The following is a 20,400-nucleotide window of genomic DNA, read 5'->3' on the forward strand; positions in this document are numbered from 1 at the left end:
TACAAATTCGCCTTATTTTTTGCGAATTTCTTTTCGACTGGGCCTCAGACAGAGGCGCTGAGGGAAAAGTTTGAGATATCTCTTTGGGGAAGAACAGGGAGAGAAGGCAGAAAAAAAGCCCAGGAGTTCTGGCTCTGAGCTTGCAGGTTTCAGTGCAGTAAGCCACAGGTCCACGTCGCAGAGTCCCCTGCCATTCTTATTTCCATACAGGTGGCCGTCAGCCAATGAAAACTTAGGATGCGCTCACCGCCAGCAGCCAATCCCAGTGAAGGATGAGCCGAACTGCCAGGCCTAATTGCATCTTGATTGGTTGTGATGTTGCTAGGCAGAAATGAGGTCCCGGAGATCGCTGCGGGCAAGACCGGAGAGACAGGTGGATATGAAAATATCTGGAAGCCTAGACTCTTGGACTGTCATTTTTCTTCCTGAGTTCCTTCATTCTTAAAGGATTAATGGGGTCAGGGGAATCACCCTTCCTTTTCTCCTCCACAGTGGGACAGAGCCAAATAGTTACCGTTTCCCCAAAACGCCTTCAGAGAAATCTGGCTGCTTCTAAAGTCTTCTAATCCAAAAAAATCCCCAGGAGGTATTCCAGCCTCATACTCAGTCTTCCCATTTAGGAAGTCCTTTCTGAGGCCTACCTTCAAGCCTCCTGGCTGTAGTTTATGAACCATTTTCTCTAACATGCTCAGGAAACGAGAAATCCTGTCCCACGTTCTTCTTTCACACCGCAAGACTCAAAGAGCTAGAGATTTCCCTACAGAATGGCCCCTCCACCACGACCCAAGGATGCCCTGCAGACTGCGTCAAGGTCGAGGCGGCCATATAGTGGCTATATAGTGGCGTTCTCAAACCCGTGGTTTCTGCATCTTCATTTGCATCTCATTTGCCTCAATGCCATTCTCCCGCTACCCCCAAACTCACCCGCCTCTGCCCGGCCTCGGCCCCCTCCCCTCCACTCTACATCTGCAGTTTCCTCTCCGTGTGCCTGACTCGACCCCCCCCCCGCTCGTCACTCTACACCCTCTCACCAGCCCGCTCGCCCCCACTCCGGTGTACCCCCGCCTGCAGCCTCCGCTGCTGGAGACCCGGCTCCGGAGCCTCCCGCGGCTCCTGAGTCACAGCATCCCGGGAGCCAGGAGGGGGCAGTGAGGGGGAGCGGCGGGGGCCGCCGCCGGGAACTGAGAACCCGCTGGTCTGAACTAGACCGTCCGCGAACAATATGCCACCATTTAAATCTGAACGCGCGCCAGCCGCCGATTGTGATGTTAATTCGGGGATGATTTAGGGGGGCGGGAAGGAGTTGGGGCTGGCCGCCTCTCTGTCAAAGTGCTGTCCGGGGGCTTAATATTTGTAATTGAAGCTGATGAGGACTCTGTCTCTGTTTCCACTGATAAAAAAAAAAAAAAAAAAAGCAGGGAGGGAAAAAGAGCAACTAAATTATGGGGCCGGGAGAAAAACATGATTAATCAAAGGTTTGAACTGTCGTCGTGTTCGAGGCCCAGTAAATCTCGCCCGGCCAGGGCCTACGGAGGCCAGAGGATAAATCTGAGCCGACCGGTGTTTGCCGCCCCTTTCTGTTTGCCTCTCGGTTAGCACGTCAATTAATTCGATAATTGGATTTGAAGAGATATCAGGAGATTATTGAGGGGGAGCTAAGAGGAGTGGATGTGGAGGAACGGGCCCGGGGATGGCATGGAGGAGGCGAGAGAGCTGGAGAGATCGGTGATGGAGGGACGCAGAGAGCGGGCCTGCCCAGAGAGCACCTCACCCAGCTCGCCACCAGGAGACCCCGGGAAAGGCAGCCCGGGTGTGCGTTCCCTCAGCCACGGTTCCCAGCCCCCCTCGCCGCGCACTGCTCCCTCCAAGAAACTTTCCCAAATTTTCTCAGTACTGCCCTTGTGCCAGCACTCTTTCCCAGTTCTGTCCTCCATTTGAAGCTGTGGGTGCCCTTGCGTGAACTCGTTTGTCATTGTATGTTATGCTGGTTTGTAAACAAAGTTCAAGTGTTCTCTCCTCTGGTTCATCCCATCTGACCCAGAGATCTGCCTCCCAGAAGGCGGGTACCAGGGCTTCCCTTTGAATCCATTTTAAATGATAAAACAGGATTTTTGTCCTCGCCAAAATTACTCTCCCACACTCACAGAATTATAACCTACAACCAAAGTTAACTTCTGCTTAAGGAAGACATCTTTACAAACCCATAACACACAGGAATACATGCAAAACTGTCAGAAGCAGATTCTTCAGAAATTAAGCCCTTCAATAACCTCAGGTGGATCCCCAAAAGGGGTGCATTCATCTCCTAGAAGAAAAGTGATTCTCTCTTTCTCTGTGTTGCTTTTTAGGCTTGGGTTTGGGCTTGGGGAGTGATCTTGATTTGATATTCGGGAGCATGATAAGGTCAGAAGAGAACTGAAGTCTGCCATCCATTCTGTGTGTTTGTGTGTGTAAGAGAGATAGAGAGAGAAAGGGAGAGAAGGGGTGGGGTGGCCGGGGGAGAGATTGATTTCTCTTTAGTAGATATTTATCCCTGTTCTCTGTAGAATTGTATGCAGGGATGGGGAAGGTTGGGAAAAATACATACAGGAGAACTATGCAAATGATTCTGGAAAACAACAAGATGAAATTGGAGGCAGGGAAGGAAGTGAGGGCAGGGACATAAAAACCATCCTGCCAGGTTGCCTGGTATTAAAGAAGCTCTAGGAAAGGACACTAGTAGGCACCCCAGCCAGAGGCTGCCCTGGTGAGAACAGAACACACAGCTACTCCTGATGCACAGACAAGAGAGACTAAGCAGAGAGAGCTAAGTCAAGTAACAACATGAGGGGTACAGCAAGCCAATTTTTATTTAAGCATACCAATTTAAAACACTGATGCCAGCTAACCAAGCACACTTGTTCAGATAATTATTATCCTTTGTCTGCATACAAGGAAGGAAAAATTCCAGATATGAAGGGACAAAATGGAGGATTTGAGCAGCTTCAGTTTCTATGTGGAGGCTCCTCAGAGAAATCGACCTTTCAAATCCACTCATGCCTACTCTTTCACGTTACCTGGTCTCAGTCTCTTGCCTGTGTTGATCAATCTCCACACACAGAAATGAATCAGACCCACCACCTTCCTTTTGATTAGTGCCTGGTTTTGGCTGTGTCCTCTGAATGGATTCATGATAACAAGCATCCTGAATACTGGGAAATATTTTTACTCAACTAGGAGTTGAGGAGTGGAGAAGGCAATGGCACCCCACTCCAGTTCTCTTGCCTGGAAAATCCCATGGACGGAGGTAGGCTGCAGTCCATGGGGTCGCTAAGAGTCGGGCACGACTGAGCGACTTCACTTTTGCTTTTCACTTTCATGCACTGGAGAAGGAAATGGCAACCCACTCCAGTGTTCTTGCCTGGAGAATCCCAGAGAGAGAGGAGCCTAGTGGGCTGCCGTCTGTGGGGTCTCACAGAGTCGGACACAACTGAAGCGACTTAGCAGCAGCAGCAGCAGCAGGAGTTGAGGGATGGAATCACAGGAACAAATTGGGTTCAGGGGTCCATCTGCAGCTCTATCAGCTGCAGCCATGAACCAAGACATTCAAGAAGTCATCAAGGTCTTCATATACAATGTCTTAGAAAAGGATGCTCCAGTTATGAATAACACAATATCACAAGCTGCCTCGTACACTACAAGGAGATTAAAGATGAGATTTAGGGGATCACAACCAGATTTAGGCAATTGATATTGGTGGAGAAGCAGAGGACTTGAATTCAAAAGAATAGGCTTTAAGATTGGTGATCAGAAGGAGCCGAAGACCAGAGAGCTGAGATGATTTTTGCAGAACACACAGCAAGCATACAGCAGGGTGGACTGAAGAACTCAGCTCTCCACTCTCCCAATTCATTGCCTGGACAGCACAGACTTCCTGGATTCAAGTTCTGTCTTTTCTTGCTTCCTAGCTGTGCCTGAGTTTCCTCTTCTGTAAAGTGGGATAATAATCATATCTACTTCATAGGGTTGTTGTTAGGATTTAAATAATTCATGTAAAGAAATCAGCAAAATATCTGGCACATAATCAATATTCAATAATACCTGTTTTTTTATTATGAAAAAAATGGACACAGTTTCGCATAGTTTACAACCTGAATGACACAAATTGGCAAAAGGTATTCACCAATGCCTGTAAAATGCTTTGTGGTTTAATCACTAGGCCTTAAGGAAAGGAGTGAACACTGCCTTGAAAAGACAGTAGGCTCTCTGTTTTGATGCCTCTAGAGAGCACTTCCGGAAAAGGCAATGGCACCCCACTCCAGTACTCTTGCCTGGAAAATCCCATGGATGGAGGAGCCTGGTGGGCTGCAGTCCATGGGGTCGCTTGGAGTTGGACATGACTGAGCGACTTCACTTTCACTTTTCACTTTCATGCATTGGAGAAGGAAATGGCAACCCACTCCAGTGTTCTTGCCTGGAGAATCCCAGGGACAGGGGAGCCTGGTGGGCTGCCATCTATGGGGTTGCACAGAGTCGGATACGACTGAAGCAACTTAGCAGCAGCAGCAGCAGCAGCAGAGAACACTTCTCCCCTCAAACTAGTCTCACACCTTTAAGTCTGTGAGAACTAGTTTCATATAGGAGGGATACACCTGGAACAGCTTGCAGGGTTGTTATCCAGTAATTTCATTCATTCATTCATTCATTCATTGAATGCCTAGTCAAAAAGCAGCATGGTTCATCAATCCATCAAACCTCTATTGAGGAACCATTATGTGTTCAACACTTTTATAGGCAGTTATTAAACCATGAGTCCATTACTAGCTCCACTACTGAAGAGGAAATATATATATATATATATTTCATTTTTGTATCCCCAGCACCTAAACCCCAGTTTAGGCACATGGTAATGCCATAAATGTATATTAAGTGAATATATAGACACTATGGGAAATGAAAGAGAAATAGAAATATAGTTCCTTCCCTTAATAAGCTTAAACTCTTGTTGGGGAGACCAGACTTACACACATAAAAGGATAAATGAACAGGACTTCCCTGGCAATCCAGTGGTTAAGGCCCGAGCTCCCACTTGAGGGTGCACGGGTTTGATCCTTGGTTGGGGAACTAAGATCCCACATACCACTCTGTCAAATAAATAAATTTTTAAAAATTAAAATAATTTTTAAAGGATAAGAGAACAAGACTAAACATATTAAGACCATGAATAAATTCTAAGGGATATAGACTAGGGGCTTCCAGGTGGCACTAGTGGTAAAGAATTCGCCTGCCAATACAGGAGATGCAAGAGATGCTGGTTTGATCCCTGGGGTCAGGTAGATCCCCTGGAAGAGAGTATGGCAACCCATTCCAGTATTCTTGCCTGGAAAATTCCCATGGACAGAGAAGCCTGGTGGGCTATGGTCCATAGAGTCCAAAGAGTCGGACACAACTGGAGCGACTTAGCACAGCACAGATACAGACTAGGAAGAGCTCAGAGGAAGTGGGGAGGGTCATACTTACCATGGAAGGAGTGAGCCTGAAATTGGGTAGAATTTGGAACAGCTGAGGAGAGAAAGGGCATTCTAGCTGCAGGAGTAGAGACAGTGACAGCATGTGGTAAGAATCTATACATGTTACACAACAATGCAAGATCAACTTAGAGAGGACCAGTCCATGTCTGAAAGATGGAAACCGTCTGTGTTTTCAACCATGTTTCTGACCAGTTTCCTGGTCTCCAAGAAATTACGTTTGGATTTTCTATTCTTTTTTCTTTTTCTATTCACACCTTCTTCCCCTGTCTTAACATGAAAACCAAGAATCGAAACAGTAACCAGCTGCTACTGTCAGCAAAACAAACAGATTGTAAAAGCAATTACGCTATTACCATTTCTCATTCATCTACACACAAGACAACTGACTCCCCCTTTCCCACCTGGCCCTAGCCTGAGCTGGGATTACTGCTGCCTAGATTGTTACTGTTTCCTTTATAAACTCGTTTTTCCTGGACCCACTCCTCCCAGAAAAAAAAAAATTTACCTAGGAGAAACTTCATGTTTTCTCCAGCCTCCATGATTAGTCTGAGGGAAGGCGGTGATGAATGGGAAGAAAACAATGTAAACTGGGGAGAGGGGAGGGGAATATTAAATACCAGGTGCTCTGCATATATTCAGTTCAGTTCAGCTCAGTTGCTCAGTTGTGTCAGACTCTTTGTGACCCCATGAATCGAAGCACGCCAGGCCTCCCTGTCCATCACCAACTCCTGGAGTTCACTCAAACTCATGTCCATCGAGTCAGTGATGCCATCCAGCCATCTCATCCTCTGTCGTCCCCTTCTCCTCCTGCCCCCAATCCCTCCCAGTATCAGGGTCTTTCCAATCAGTCAACTTTTCACATGAGGTGGCCAAAGTATTGGAGTTTCAGCCTTAGCATCAGTCCTTCCAATGAACACACAGGAATGATACCCTTATTTAATTCTCACAATAACCCTATGAGGTAGATGTTACTATTGCCATTTTACAACAAAGGAAACAGGCTCAGAGAGTCTGCCCAGGTTCAAAGAAGAGTAAATAAACATGAGGATAGGGGTTTGAACCCAGTCTGTATGATTTCAGAGTCTATGCCCTTAGACCAGGCAAGAGGGACCTCTACCCTGGGCGACGGTTTCAGGTCTCTTCCTCCTGCAGGGGGCGAATAACTTTAGGCCAAGGGGGTGTGCCTACCCAGAGCTCACATCTGCCCACTCCTAGACCATGCTCCAGTGGCCAGACTATTCTGCCAATTTGCCCCAAGCTGACTTCCAGGACCTCTTGCTGGGGGTTGATTTCCTGAGAACACAGAAGGAGCTGCTGCGGAGGCAGCACCAGCCTTGTTGGTGTGGAATTTAGAGGTGAGGCTGCCCCCAGCACGCACTTTGGTGTGAGGCCCCTCAGGTAGAGGGATGGAGTAAGAAACGGAGAGAGAACCCAAGGGTCAGACTGGGGCTGGAAGAGTCCCAGGATTCTAAATATAAATCTTCCAGCTGATATTGATATATTTGTCAAGGTAAGAGGGTAGAACATGTTTTATTTAACAGTTTGTTAGCTTTGATTTATAACTTGTACATATTTAGACATTTGGTATGTAGGCTATATTTTTTACCTTGCCCTGGGCCTCACAAGTATCAAGGGTTGGCCCGCTCATCTCACTCTAACCCTCTGACTCTTTTCTAATCAGAGAATGGCACCACTCAGTGACCCAGGCCAGAGAACTGGGCACTGTCTTCACCTCTCTCACTTCCTTCATCCCCCATAGCAATCAATCACTGAGGCCCACTGGCTCTTCTTCCTAAACCTCTTGAGCTCTGCCTACTTTTCTCCATCCCAGCTATCACCCCCGAGCTCAGGCCACCACCATCTCCCACCTGGACTCTGACGACAGTCCCCGACAGCACTCCCTGTCCCCAGTCCTGCCCCTCTCATCCACTCTGCACACTAGACCTACAGTGATTTTCCTAAAATGCAAGTCTGAGCTCATTCTCTGGTTTAAATGGCTTCTGGCTGCTTTCTGGATAAAATCCAAATGGCTTGAGTTTGATGCTCAAGATCCTTCAGGATCTAGCCACTAATAACCAGTCTCTGCGCTCTGTTGCACTCACAACTATTCATTCTGACCACACTGAATTACTTGCCTTTGTGGAAGAGACCACTTATCCCTCTCTTCAAGCTTTGTCCTTACTGCTCCTTCTCTGTGGAACATCCTTCTACTCCCTATCTTTCCAGGTCCTTTGAGTTTCTTGTAAATGTCACCTCATCTTGGAAGCCTCCCTTGACTACTAGTTCTCAGGACCGAAATATATGTCCTCCCCATGCATTCCCACAGCATCCAGTGCTTATCCATCTTAGAACACTGTCAAATTGTGTTGAAATTATCTGCCTTTTGTTTCCCTGTATTCCCTGATAGACTAAAGCTTTTTAAGGGCAAGGACTCTATCTGATTCACCATTCAATCATTCACAAAATTTCTACTGAGAGCCTATTAAGTGCCAGGTACTTTTCTAAATGCCGAGGATACAGTGGTAACAAGGTCTCTCAACTAGTGGAGCTTATATTCTAGTGAAGAAAAAAGCAATAAAAATAAAACTATGATAAGTGCTAAAAAGAAAAATGAAGGAGGATATGAGATAAAGAAGGGAAGGTGGAGGAGTTTCCTGGTGGTCCAGTGGTTAAGAGTCTGTGCTTTCAATGAGCAGGCAGCTGGGTCCTGGAATCTCTGGGCCCCTGGACCCCTCCGGGACCCATCTCTGGTCCTGGAATTCAGATCTCACAAGCAGCGTGGCCAGAAAGTTAAAAGGGGCCGGGGAGTGGCGGCTATTTAGATTGGGTGGTCAGAAAAGCCCTCTCTAAGGAGGTGATATTTGAAATGAGACTTAGATGAAATAAGAGCATAACCTAGGAGAATGATCCAGGCGGAGGAAACAGCAAAGGTTCCGAGGAGAAACAAGTAAGTGTGGTGTGACTGAGGCTCAATAGGAGCCTAGTGTAGCTGAACTATGAATTTTTTTTCTATGAGAACTGGAAAATCATTGGGAAGTTTTAAGTTGCATGATCTGATCTACATTTCAATAGATCACTTTAGCTGCTTATTGGGTAGTGAGTAGACTGAGGCAAGACCAGACTGGAAAAGGCAGAATAGCTAGGAGGCCATAGTAGTGGTCCTCCAGGAGATGTCACTGGCTTGAACCCAGACAGATCTTGGAAGTGGTAACTGGTGAGCAAGTGTGGAATATATTCGTATTCTCAGAGTCTAGCATGACGTCTGGCTAGACATTCAATAAATATTTGATGAATGAATTAAGAATTAATTAATCCAACTAAATGAGGACTCTGAGCTGGAACTGAAATCATCCATCCTTTAAGCCTCTACTAAAATCCCAACCCTGCTAAAAACTGGAAGGAGATAACTGATACTAACAAAGAATCAGGACTAGGCTACCTATATTTGTTAATTCCTAAAAATCCACAGGGAGCTGACAAATAACCCAATAGGAAATGGGCAGAAGACATACATGAATAGGCATTTCACATAAGGAGAAGCATGAGTGGCCAATAAATACATGAAAAGATGCTCAACTTCACTAATAATAAGGCAAATATAATTAAGTATAAATTCAAGTCACCATTTTATATCCAACAGATTGACTAAATACCAAAATTGGTAAAGACAGGGTAGCAATCAAAACTCTTAAATACTTTACATAAGTCACTCAGTCATGTCTGACTCTCTGCGACCCCATGGACTGCAGCCTGCCAAGCTCCTCTGTCCATGGGATTTTCCAGGCAAGAACTGGAGTGGGCTGCTATTTCCTTCTCCAGAGGATCTTCCCAACCCAGGGATCGAACCTGGGTCTCCCGCGTTGTAGGCAGAGGCTTTTACCGTCTGAGCCACCAGGGAAGTCTTAAATACTTTAGTAGGCATAAATATTGGTAAACAATTCGACATTATCCAGAGAGGTTGAAAAATGCATATGCTTCAACCCAGCAATTCATACATATGTACCCTGAAGAAACTCTTATCCATGTATACTAGGATAAATGCTCTGAGCAGCATTGTTTGTAGTGGCAAACAACTGAAAACAATCCTAAATACTCTTCAACAGGGAAATTAATTGACAAATTGGTGGGCTATGATACAGCTGCTGCTGCTGCTGCTACTGCTAAGTCGCTTCAGTCATATCCGACTCTGTGAGACCCTATAGATGGCAGCCCACCAGGCTCCCCTATCCCTGGGATTCTCCAGGCAAGAACACTGGAGTGGGTTGCCATTTCCTTCTCCAATGCATGAAAGTGAAAAGTGAAAGTGAAGTCACTCAGTCATGTCCAACTCTTCGAAACCCCATGGACTGCAGCCCGCCAGGCTCCTCCATCCATGGGATTTTCCAGGCAAGAGTACTGGAGTGGTGTGTCATTGCCTTCTCCGATGATACAGCAGTGAATATAAATTATAGCTACCTACATCAGCTTCAATGAATCTTAGAAACATAATGTTGAATGAAAAGAGCAAGTAAAGAAGGATACAAATAATATTATATCACTTTTAGAACAGGAGGGGAAAAAGACAAGCAATACGGTAAAAATCTGAGGAAAAATCTTGAAATGATAAACATAAAATTCAAGGATTACTTTACTATAGGAGCAATGCATGGGGGAGGGGGGCTCAGTGGTATTAGTAGGTTATTTGTTTCTTTTCCTAAACTGGGGGTCATTTAATGGATGTCTATTTTATTATTATGCTTCATAATTTATATTAAAGTCACCTCTGAGGAGGCAAGGATTTTTGTCTTTTATTCATATCTGAGTTTCCAGCACCTGGAACAGCACCTGGCACATAGTAGGATCTCCAAAAATATCTGTTGCATAAATTATATTCATTAATGGCATTCCCTTATGTAATTCAAACACTTTATTTTTTTTTTAAAGAAGAAAAAAAACCTACTTTTTAATCATAGTGCCCCCTTGATCATTCTAAATGGAAATCATACTGCTTCTTCAACTCCTATAACCCATGCTGCTGTTAAGTCGCTTCAGTCGTGTCCGACTCTGTGAGACCCTATAGACGGCAGCCCACCAGGCTCCCCCGTCCCTGGGATTCTCCAGGCAAGAACACTGGAGTGGGTTGCCATTTCCTTCTCCAGTGCATGAAAGTGAAACGCGAAAGTGAAGTCGCTCAGTCATGTCCAACTCTTCATAACCCATTAAATTTTGCTGCAAGTTATAGTTATATACGTACATGTTTTTCCTACTGATCATAAACTTATGAAGACAAGGGACTGTGCTTTCTCCTTTTTTATTCCTAATCACAATATATGGTACAGCACCTCACATACTGTAGATGCTCAGTTAATACTGGTTGAATACTTAAAGTCACAGGAGACGAGGGCAAAACAGGAAGAACAGATCTATGTTGCTTATATTTAAAGCCGAAAAAGAATTCAATAATCAGCAAGTGTTTCCCTACAATGTGCACTTAAGAAAACTGAAGTCCAGAGAGGTGAATTGATTTTTTTCAAAGTCACATAATTAAGAACAGTCCCAAATTTAGGGTTTGCCTGGTGGCTCAGTGGTGAAGAGGCCACCTGCCAATGCAGGAGACATGGGGGCAATCTCTGATCCGGGAAGATCCCACATGCCTTGGAGCAACTAAACCCATGGGCCACAATTATTGAGCCTGTGCTCTAGATCCGGGGAAGCGCAACCACTGAGCCCATGTTTACTATAGCCTGTGTTCTGCAATAAGAGAAGGCACTGCGACTAGAGAGTAGCCCCTGCTCTCTGCAGCGAGAGAAAACTGCACAGCAATGAAGACTCAGCACAGCCAAAAATAAATTAAGTAAATTATTTTTTTAAAGATATCTACACATCTACATTCAGATCTCTAACTTTCAGTCTTAAGCTCTTTACAATGTATCACAATGACCTTTTTTTTTTTCAATTGGAGTGTAATTGCTCTACAATATGTTAGTTTGTGCGTTCAAGACAGTGAATCAGCTATCAGTTCAGTTCAGTCGCTCAGTCGTCTCTGACTTTTTGTGACCCCATGAATCGCACAGCACACCAGGCCTCCCTGTCCATCACCAACTCCTGGAGTTCACTCAAACTCATGTCCATCGAGTCGATGATGCCATCCAGCCATCTCATCCTCTGTCGTCCCCTTCTCCTCCTGCCCTCAATCCCTCCCAGCATCAGAGATATGTACATATAAATCCCCTCTCTCTTGGACCTCCCTCCCACCTTGCCCCTTTCCACCCCTATAGGTCATCACAGAGCACTAAGCTGAGCTCCCTGCGCTATACAGCGGCTCCCACTAGCTATCTGCTTTACACAGGGTGGTATACGTCTGTCAATTATCACAATGACTTTCACTTTCTGTTTTGTCTCTGTGTGTGCTTTGGCTTGGGAGACAATAAATGGCAGGGACCAAATTTGTTCACATATATACTTAATCATTGTTTCTAGATAAATATGTAGGGCATGTATAAGTTCATCTTACAAATTCAAAACAACTTAGGTTCTTCCCACAAAAACTTCTCTGGCCTTCTCTCACCAACCCTTCCACTGATCCCTGTCCTGGAATCCTGGATACCCATGACACTTTTTCTTCTTCCATCTACTGTTTTTTTCCTCCAAGAGTAGGGAGGTTTACTGATGGCTTACAATCCTGTTGTTCTGGGGAACTGACTTAGCAAGAGAAAACAGAAAAATCCATCAGTCAGTGCCTACCAGTCCCCAAAGCCTGAAATTAATAAACTCAAATAAATAGAGGAACACAGCACCCAAGAACAGTCCTTATTGGCAGTGTAAAGTTACCACTTCAGCTTTAGAAAACAGACTGCTTGTCAGAATGAGGAGAGTTAATATTGGATGGAACCTTACAGATCACCTACTTCTCCCCCTGATTTTTCCAAACGGAGACACTAAAACTTTGAGAGATGAAGTAACTTGCACAGCTACTCAGCTAGTTAGTAGCAGGGCTGGGACCAGATTCCTAGTCTCCTGCCTCCAAGACAGCTGTTCTTCCCATGCCACGTGCTGGCAACACATGCACCTAAAAAAATGCATCATAAAGTAGCCTCCTCTTAAACCACCAGAAATGAAAACCAAATTATTCAAATCCATCCTCTTTGGCTACTTTTTTCTTTAATTTCTCTGTGTCTTAGTCTCTCTCTTTACCGCTCTTCTCTTTCCCTCTGTGAATCCCTCTCTCTGTTTGGGTTTCAAATTGAACTGTAGCATGCCTGCATGACTCTTGATTTTTCTTCTCTAAGCTATTATTTCCAGTCCAAAGGCAAATATGCATAAGCTAGTCAAGACTCTTTCTTGGTGACCTTTGTGGAAAAAGAACTCTCTATATGAAAGGTGCTGGACCTTCCTCCTGGCCTCTCCAGTCAATTAAAATGAGTCTCTGGCCCCGCTGAGGGCTGTTAACCAATCCTACGAAAGAAAAGATCAATCTCATTTCACCGTCACCACTGTGCAGGGAGGTGGCTAACCAGTCAGAATCTGCCACTAACAGTCCTTAGAAAAACTGGCCAATCAGGCCAACCTTGTTACATGGTCTGGTAGGAAAAGAAAAGGATTGATTGGAAAGGATAGTTCTGGCTCCACACCCTTTCCTTTCTGGACCCTAGTTTTCCCTCAGTGAAGTGAAGGAAGAACCCTCTCTCAAGCCCTTGGTTAAGAAAATCCCTAGACTCTTAGCTAAAGTTCTCTTGGATCATATTTTGCTGTCTTCAAATTCACCCCTCTGCACATATCTCCAACCACTTTTTGTAGTCTCATGCCTCCGGATTTAATGCCTGGTTGCAAACCTGGAAGCAACAGCCCTGGGAATTCTCAGCCCTCCCCACAGACCCCGATTCACTAGCCTGTCAAGTAACTCCTTTGTGTGATTTATGTAGGTAAATAAGTTCAGTAAGCCATGATTTAGTTTCTTTCAGGAGCTATCATTGCAAGAAGCTTGCAATAAAGTCTCTAGGAAGCAGAGCAGAATTGAGCTGCCATGCTCCCAACTATAACACTACTGCTGCTGCTGCTGCTAAGTCACTTCAGTCGCGTCTGACTCTGTGCGACCCCAGAGACGGCAGCCCACCAGGCTCCCCCGTCCCTGGGATTCTCCAGGCAAGAACACTGGAGTGGGTTGCCATTTCCTTCTCCAATGTATGAAAGTGAAAAGTGAAAGTGAAGTCGCTCAGTCGTGTTGGACTCTTAGCAACCCCATGGACTGCAGCCTACCAGGCTCCTCCATCCATGGGATTTTCCAGGCAAGAGTACTGGAGTGGGTTGCCATTGCCTTCTCCAGATAACCTACTACTAACACCAAAAAAAAAAAAAAAATTATTATATTACTAGCATTTATTGAACTAAGTTCCAAGCTCCTTGCTAAAAGTTTCAGGTATCTCTGCACAGTCACATCCAACTCTTTGCAACCCCATGGGCTGTAGCCCTCCAGGTTGCTCTGTCCCTGGGATTTTCCCAGCAAGAATACTGGAGGGGGTTACCATTTCCTCCTCCAGGAGATCATCCTGACCCAGGCATGGAAACTCCGTCTCCTGCATTGGCAGGTAGATTCTTTGCCACTGCACCACCTGAGAAGCCCAAAAGCTTCATGTATATTACCCCAATATTTGCTGCTGAGCAAGCATTATTATCAGGCTTCTCAGGTGGCTCAGTGATAAAGAATCCTCCTACCAAGCAGGAGACTTGGGTTAGATTCCTGGGTCGGGAAGATCCCCTGGAGAAGGAAAAGCCAACCCACTCCAGTATTCTTGCCTGGAGATATCCCACAGAGTAGCCTGGCTGTCTACAGTCCATGGGGTCCCAAAAGGGTCAGATGAGACTTAATGACTAAACGACAATGAAGAATTATTATCATTCCCAAATTACATAAAAGAAGATCGATATAGAGAGGTTAAACAGCTTGCCCAAGGTCACACAGCAATTTGGGAAGCCAGGTGTATGAATCCAGAGACTACCACTGAATGGAGGTAAGGGAGAAATAAACATATCAGACACGGGCTCCTCCAATTCTCCTTTGGATTGTTAGAGATATCTGAGAGGGGACTAAATTGTCGCAACAAACAGCTGCAACAACTGGCTAGTGGCGGCGGCTCCTACGAGCTGTGGAAGTTTTGCCCTGAGGATGTGCAGCCGCGGGCTAAAAGGAATTCATTGTGGGCCGGCTTGGGGTGTCTGGGGACCTCAGGAGATTTATTTCTCTGCCAACTGCTTCTAGGCATGAGGTATCTTAGCTCTCAGACCAAGGACTGAACCCCCACCTCCTGCACTGGGAGCTTGGAGTCCTTACCGCTAGACCGCCAGGGAAGTCCCCCAGGAGATATTCTTGTAGCCTATTTTCCCTTTCTCCTCTGAGCATCTCACCCTGTGCCTTGGTACCTGGTAAATACCTGTTGAGTGATTCCCAAGGATACCAGTTCCATTTCTCACCTACCCACAAACTCACCCCGAGTCAACAACTGGAACTGGAGAGATCTGGGCATTTCAGGGGAACCAGCGAGAATCCTCATTCTCGAGCTGGAATCTTAGATTTAGGAAAGGCGGGAAGTCTCCCACCCTTCTCCTCCTCGCCCGCTTCTCCGATTTCTCCCTACTCCTTCCCCTCCCTTTCAGAAGCTCAGGGCCATAAAAATGCAGATGGAGGATCGGTGTGAAATAACGGGCCCATATAAATCCCTCTGCCGCCCGCCTGCAAGATGGATTGGCCGCATTGAAATTCCTCCGCGAGGATAATTAAACTCGGGGCCTCATCCGGGCAAAATTACATTCCTGTAATGGCGTCGCTCGGGGTCCCGGGAAATTGCTCCGTGGGCTTTCAGCGGCGGTTTTTATCGCCGGCCGGGGTGTGCCTGGCTGCGGCTCGCCTCTCCTCCGGGACCGTAAAGCTGCTGCCGTGATTTATCCTCCCCTTCTCCCAAATCCGATTAAATGGAGGAGCTCGGGGCCGGGGCGCCGCGGGGCCCGGGAGCCGGGAGGGGGCGGCGGGAAGGACGGGGCCAAGGAGGGGAGGACAAACGGCCCCTCAGAGGGTGGCGGATTTGGCTTTATTTACAGCCGCGGCCTTCTTTTTATTTTTTTATTTTTTATGGGGGTTTGGTGAGCTTTCCCCGTCTTTCTTGTGCTGCGTTTAAGACGATGCCTGGACGGCCGAGGTTTGGACGTGAGGGGAAGTGGGTAGGCCTTGTGGACCTTCCTCGAGAGGAACAGGTCAGACCTATCTGGGACATAAAGCAGCCTAGAAGAAGAGGTGAGGGCCAGGAGGCCCCCTACTGTCTCCCATCAAAGGAGACAAGCAAAAGGGCAAGGGGAAGAAGCGGAGGGGCCTCCATAAAGAACACCGCCTGGGGGTGGGGGACTGCTTATCTCAACTCGTGTAGATGAAGCCTGAGCAGAGGCCCTGGCATGCCCGGGGTGACCTCCCAACCTCACTGCTGGTCACTGATGCCCTCTATTCCTCGACTGTCTCAGGCCTCAGGAAAGAATGCTTAGGGTCAGGGCTCTCCAGCCCTAATCATCGTTAGCCCCTATCTTCTGGTTCCCTGATGCTGATTTTCTCATAGTTGATCACTGGAATAAGAAGGAGAGGGAAATAAAGGTGAAGCCACTAGAGGCTGCCGGGGCTTTTTCCTGACTATCCGCTCATTGAATGAGTTTTCCCATCCTTATAGCCTGGGTCGGTGGCAACAGGCGTCGGGAATCCTGTGACCTCATCTTCCTCCTGCTAGATTTTGGACATTGAACCCCATCTCGATTGTATGCCATTTAACACTGAAATTCTGGACAGTTGTTCTTCCCACCCCCCGAGTGTGACCGCGCATGCCTGGAAAAGAGACGCGAATCCAAGATTCCAGCCTCTGTGCAGAGCAAACCGCAGGCCACGTTACGGATCGGCTTAAACTGCGGAGTGCCCTTATTTCTCAGGCTCTGGCTGCAGTTTCTCTTCTCAAACGCCAGGTGGAGTCACTGGCCGGCTACCGCCACAGAGCTGGCAGGCGGCGCTGTGGTGCCTGGGCCGACCCTCAAGTTTGCAATCTCTCTAGCCTTGGCGGAGCAACTCTTTGGTCCGGGCCGCGCCTGCGCTGAGCCTTCCTTTTCCTATTCCCGCCCCCTCCCCGCCCCTCTCTGTCTTCTCTGCACTGGGAGCAGGTAAGGCCTTGGGCCCTCGCGCCCGGGTTGCGCCGCGCACGCGCGCCGGGCGCCCACCTCGCGTGGATGGTCTGAGGCTCTTACCTCGCGTGCTCCCATCTGGGTCCTCACGCCCACCCTTGTCCCCGTATCCCCGCGCGTTCGGGCTGCCCCTTCCGCGTGCCGGTGACCTCCAGCCGCGCGGGCCTGGCGCCATCTTTGATGTCTCGTGGGTGGGGGGAGGGCGCCTTGGAGCTGTCGAAAGTCAAATCCCAGAGTGCTCATTTCACCTGTCGCTTGCAAACGCTCTTTTCTCACCCTTTTGCCCTTTCAGACCTGTCCCAACCCCCAGACTCTCCCATCCTATCTCTACTTTCTCTTCTCATCCTGAGTCGTGCCGTCCTTATCCTGAAACCTCCAGACTTTTGGCCCCAGGATCTCAAGTGTCAGCAGTGGAGATTGGTGTGTCGTCTAAAGCCACCAGTCCCTCTAGGCAGCCCCCCTCGATTTAAAAAGTAAACCATGAAAGTGGTAGAAATGAACAGCACAGCCAAAGCACCCCCTACCCTCAGGCTGTGGACTGGGAGAGAGCCGTAGCAGAAAAGAGGCAGGTTTCTTTGGTACCGCGGATTGTCTCCCAGTGGCGTTCTCTGCCTTCCACTGCGGTGAAGCGGGAAAAACACAAGTCGTGGGCTGTGTGAGGTTTTCCTTTAGAGGCAACAGGGCTAAAAAGCGGAGGGGCCAGCATGGGGTGCTACCCACCTGCCAGCTTTCCTGTCAAGGGGTTTACTGAGAGTCCCCAGACTCTGCCCTCAAGAGGAAAAGAAGGTTAAGAAAGGGAACGATTAAGTAGCAGCCCTGTAACTCCCTGGCTGACCTCCACTGAGGAAGAAACCCATGAACCTGGGTAGTGCTGTTCCCCAAGGTGATATTGGTGAACAAGTGCAGACTTGGACAAGATTAGTTGGCCAGCAGAGGGATCACCGCTTCCTGCAGGCTTCCTTCAGTTCTGCATCAGGCTCTTTCCATATGTTATTTTCATTTAATTCCTCTAAGAACTATATTTTTTAAATGATGATATTGAGGTTTTGTTGCCTTGGGGGAAAACCAGTCTCTCTGTTTTTTTAAAGCTTAAAAGAAATTTTGGATTTTTGACCTAAGAAAACCTGAATAGCCTGGCAGCAAAATTGGGTTAGAGTTACATATGGGCAGAAATCAGAGTTCCGGAAAGGACAAGAGTTGAAGACATCCATTAATGTAAAAGTAACATTCTGGAATCGGAAGTTAATCTGGGAAAGTATTAGTCCAGCTCATTCGAGAAAGTGTCATTTAACAGGCCTAAGTAATCACCGAGTATTTCAACCTGTAGCATATTAGAAAGCATTAAGAATGAGAAGAGTTCAAATTCTGATCCTACCACTGCCACAGTTTTAAAACTGTTATTTTAAGACCACGCTCTCCCAAGTACCTAAGAATCATCTGGGAAGCTTCACTGAAATACAGAACGTTATTGTTTAGTTGCTAAGTCGTGTCCCACTCTTTTGTGACCCTGTGGATTGTAGCCTGCCAGGCTCCTCTGTCCATGAGATTTCCCAGGCAAGAATACTGGAGTGGGTTGCCATTTCCTTCTCCAGGACTCAGACCCAAGTGTCCTGCACTGCCAGGTGGATTCTTTACTGCTGAGCCACCAGCTGCTGCTAAGTCACTTCAGTTGTGTCTGACTCTGTGTGAGCCACCAGAGAACCCCGAAATAGAGTACTTGGGCCTTATTCCCAGAGATCTTGACCCAGAAAGTCTTAAGGTGAGACCCAAGAATATGCATTTTTTGTTTTTTGTTTTTCTTTTTTGGCCACAGCTCATGGTCAAGGGATCTTTGTTCTCTAACCAGGGATCCCTGCAGTAGAAGTGCAGATTCTTAACCACTGGACTGTGAGAGAAGTCCCACATTTTTAATACATACTCAGCCCCTACCCTCCTGTAACTAGTTCAGGTGGGCCACCAACTGTACTTGGAAAAACCCTGCCTATAGGTCTTTAACTCACCCACTCTTCTCTCAGTTCTACCAACTTAGGTACCTCCAGGGTGTTAGCATTGTTTAAGGTCTTTTTTTAAAGTCTTTATTGAATTTGTTACAACATTGCTTCTGTTTTATCTTTTGCGTTTGGGTTTTTTTTGCCCTGAGCATGAGGGATCTTAGCTCCCCCACCAGGGATTGAACCCGAACCCCCTGCACAGAAGGCTAAGTCTTAACCACCAGGGAAGTCCCTGTTTAAGGTCTTGATACAAAATTGAATACCTCTTAGAATAATGATGGAAATGAATACTTTAACAGTCATTGCTAATTAGAGTAATGACAGAGTTTCTCCTTGATCTGCCTTATCTGGTTAATTAACATAGGAGATAAATGTTTTGACAAATGCTTCCTCAGTCTGTCAGTTTAGTCACTTAGTCCTATCTCTGCAACCCCATGGATTGCAGCACGCCAGGCTTCCCTGTCCATCAACAACTCCCGGAGCTTGTAGAAACTCATGTTCATCGAGTCAATGATGCCATCCAGCCATCTAATCCTCGGTCGTCCCTTTCTCCTTCTGCCTTCAATCTTTCCCAGCGTCAGGGTCTTTTTAAAGGAGTCAGCTCTTCACATCAGGTGGCCAAAGTATTGGAGTTTTAGCTTCAGCATCAGTCCATCCAGTGAATATTCAGGACTGATTTCCTTTAGGATGGACTGGTTGGATCTCCTTGCAGTCCAAGGGACTCTCAAGAGTCTTCTCCAGCACCACAGTTCAAAAGCCATCCATTTTTCAGTGCTCGGCTTTCTTTATAGTCCAACTCTCACGTCCATACATGACTACTGGAAAAACCAAAGCTTTGACTAGATGGACCTTTGTGGGCAAAGTAATGTCTCTGCTTTTTAATACACTGTCTAGGTTGGTCATAACTTTTCTTCCAAGGAGCAAGCATCTTTTAATTTCATGGCTGCAGTCACCATCTGCAGTGATTTTGGAGCCCCCCCCAAAATAAAGTCTGTCACTGTTTCCATTGTTTCCCCATCTATTTGCCAGGAAGTGATGGGACCAGATGGCATGAGCTTCATTTTCTGAATGTTGAGCTTTAAGCCAACTTTTTCACTCTCCTCTTTCACTTTCATCAAGAGGGTCTTTAGTTCTTCGCTTTATGCCATAAGGGTGGTGTCATCTGCATATCTGAGGTTATTGATATTTCTCCCCACAGTCTTGATTCCAGCTTGTGCTTCATCCAGCCCAGCATTTCTCATGATGTACTCTGCATATAAGTTAAATAAGTAGGGTGACAGTATACAGCCTTGATGTACTCCTTTCCCGATTTGGAACCAGTTTGTCGTTCCATGTCCAGTTCTAACTTGCTTGACCTGCATACAAATTTTTCACAAGGAAGGTCAGGTGGTCTGGTATTCCCATCTCTTTAAGAATTTTCCATAGTTTGTTGTGATCCACATGGTCAAAGGCTTTGGCGTAGTCAGTAAAGCAGCAGTAGATGTTTTTCTGGAACTGTCTTGCTTTTTCGATGATCCAGGGGATGTTGGCAATTTGATCTCTGGCTCCTCTGCCTTTTCTAAATCCAGCTTGAACATCCTTAACAAATCTTTTGACATGTTTTGACAAATGCTTCCTGGTAATTCAATAAGAGGATTGTTAGAGACCCTTTCAGAGCCTTCGCCTTCCTCAGTATCTTCCAGGAGTCTTTTTTATTTTTTTTTGACTTGTGGAAA

General features: G+C 46.6%; 1 protein-coding gene and 1 long non-coding RNA gene across 5 annotated transcripts in view; one reads left to right on the top strand and one right to left on the bottom strand.

The window, feature by feature from the left end:
- LOC114113972 (uncharacterized) lies at nucleotides 1–16,879 on the bottom strand. The gene is made up of 2 exons (XR_003588788.3): nucleotides 16,758–16,879; nucleotides 1–349 (listed from the first exon to the last, which is right to left on the bottom strand). It is a non-coding gene; the product is annotated as an uncharacterized LOC114113972 (long non-coding RNA).
- Nucleotides 16,388–20,400, top strand: part of ATP5MC2 (ATP synthase membrane subunit c locus 2) — a 14,345-nt gene continuing 10,332 nt past the window's right edge. For 2 of the 4 annotated variants that reach the window (XM_060411617.1, XM_012159908.5), the window contains exon 1: nucleotides 16,388–16,673. The gene's annotated coding sequence lies outside the window, so the exon portion shown is untranslated. Of the gene's footprint in view, nucleotides 18,454–20,400 lie in introns of all 4 variants that reach the window. The other 2 variants (XM_060411615.1, XM_060411614.1) reach the window with 2 other exon arrangements.

Source organism: Ovis aries, chromosome 3 (genome assembly GCF_016772045.2).
Source record: "Ovis aries strain OAR_USU_Benz2616 breed Rambouillet chromosome 3, ARS-UI_Ramb_v3.0, whole genome shotgun sequence".
In the NCBI taxonomy this organism is placed as follows: domain Eukaryota; kingdom Metazoa; phylum Chordata; class Mammalia; order Artiodactyla; family Bovidae; genus Ovis; species Ovis aries.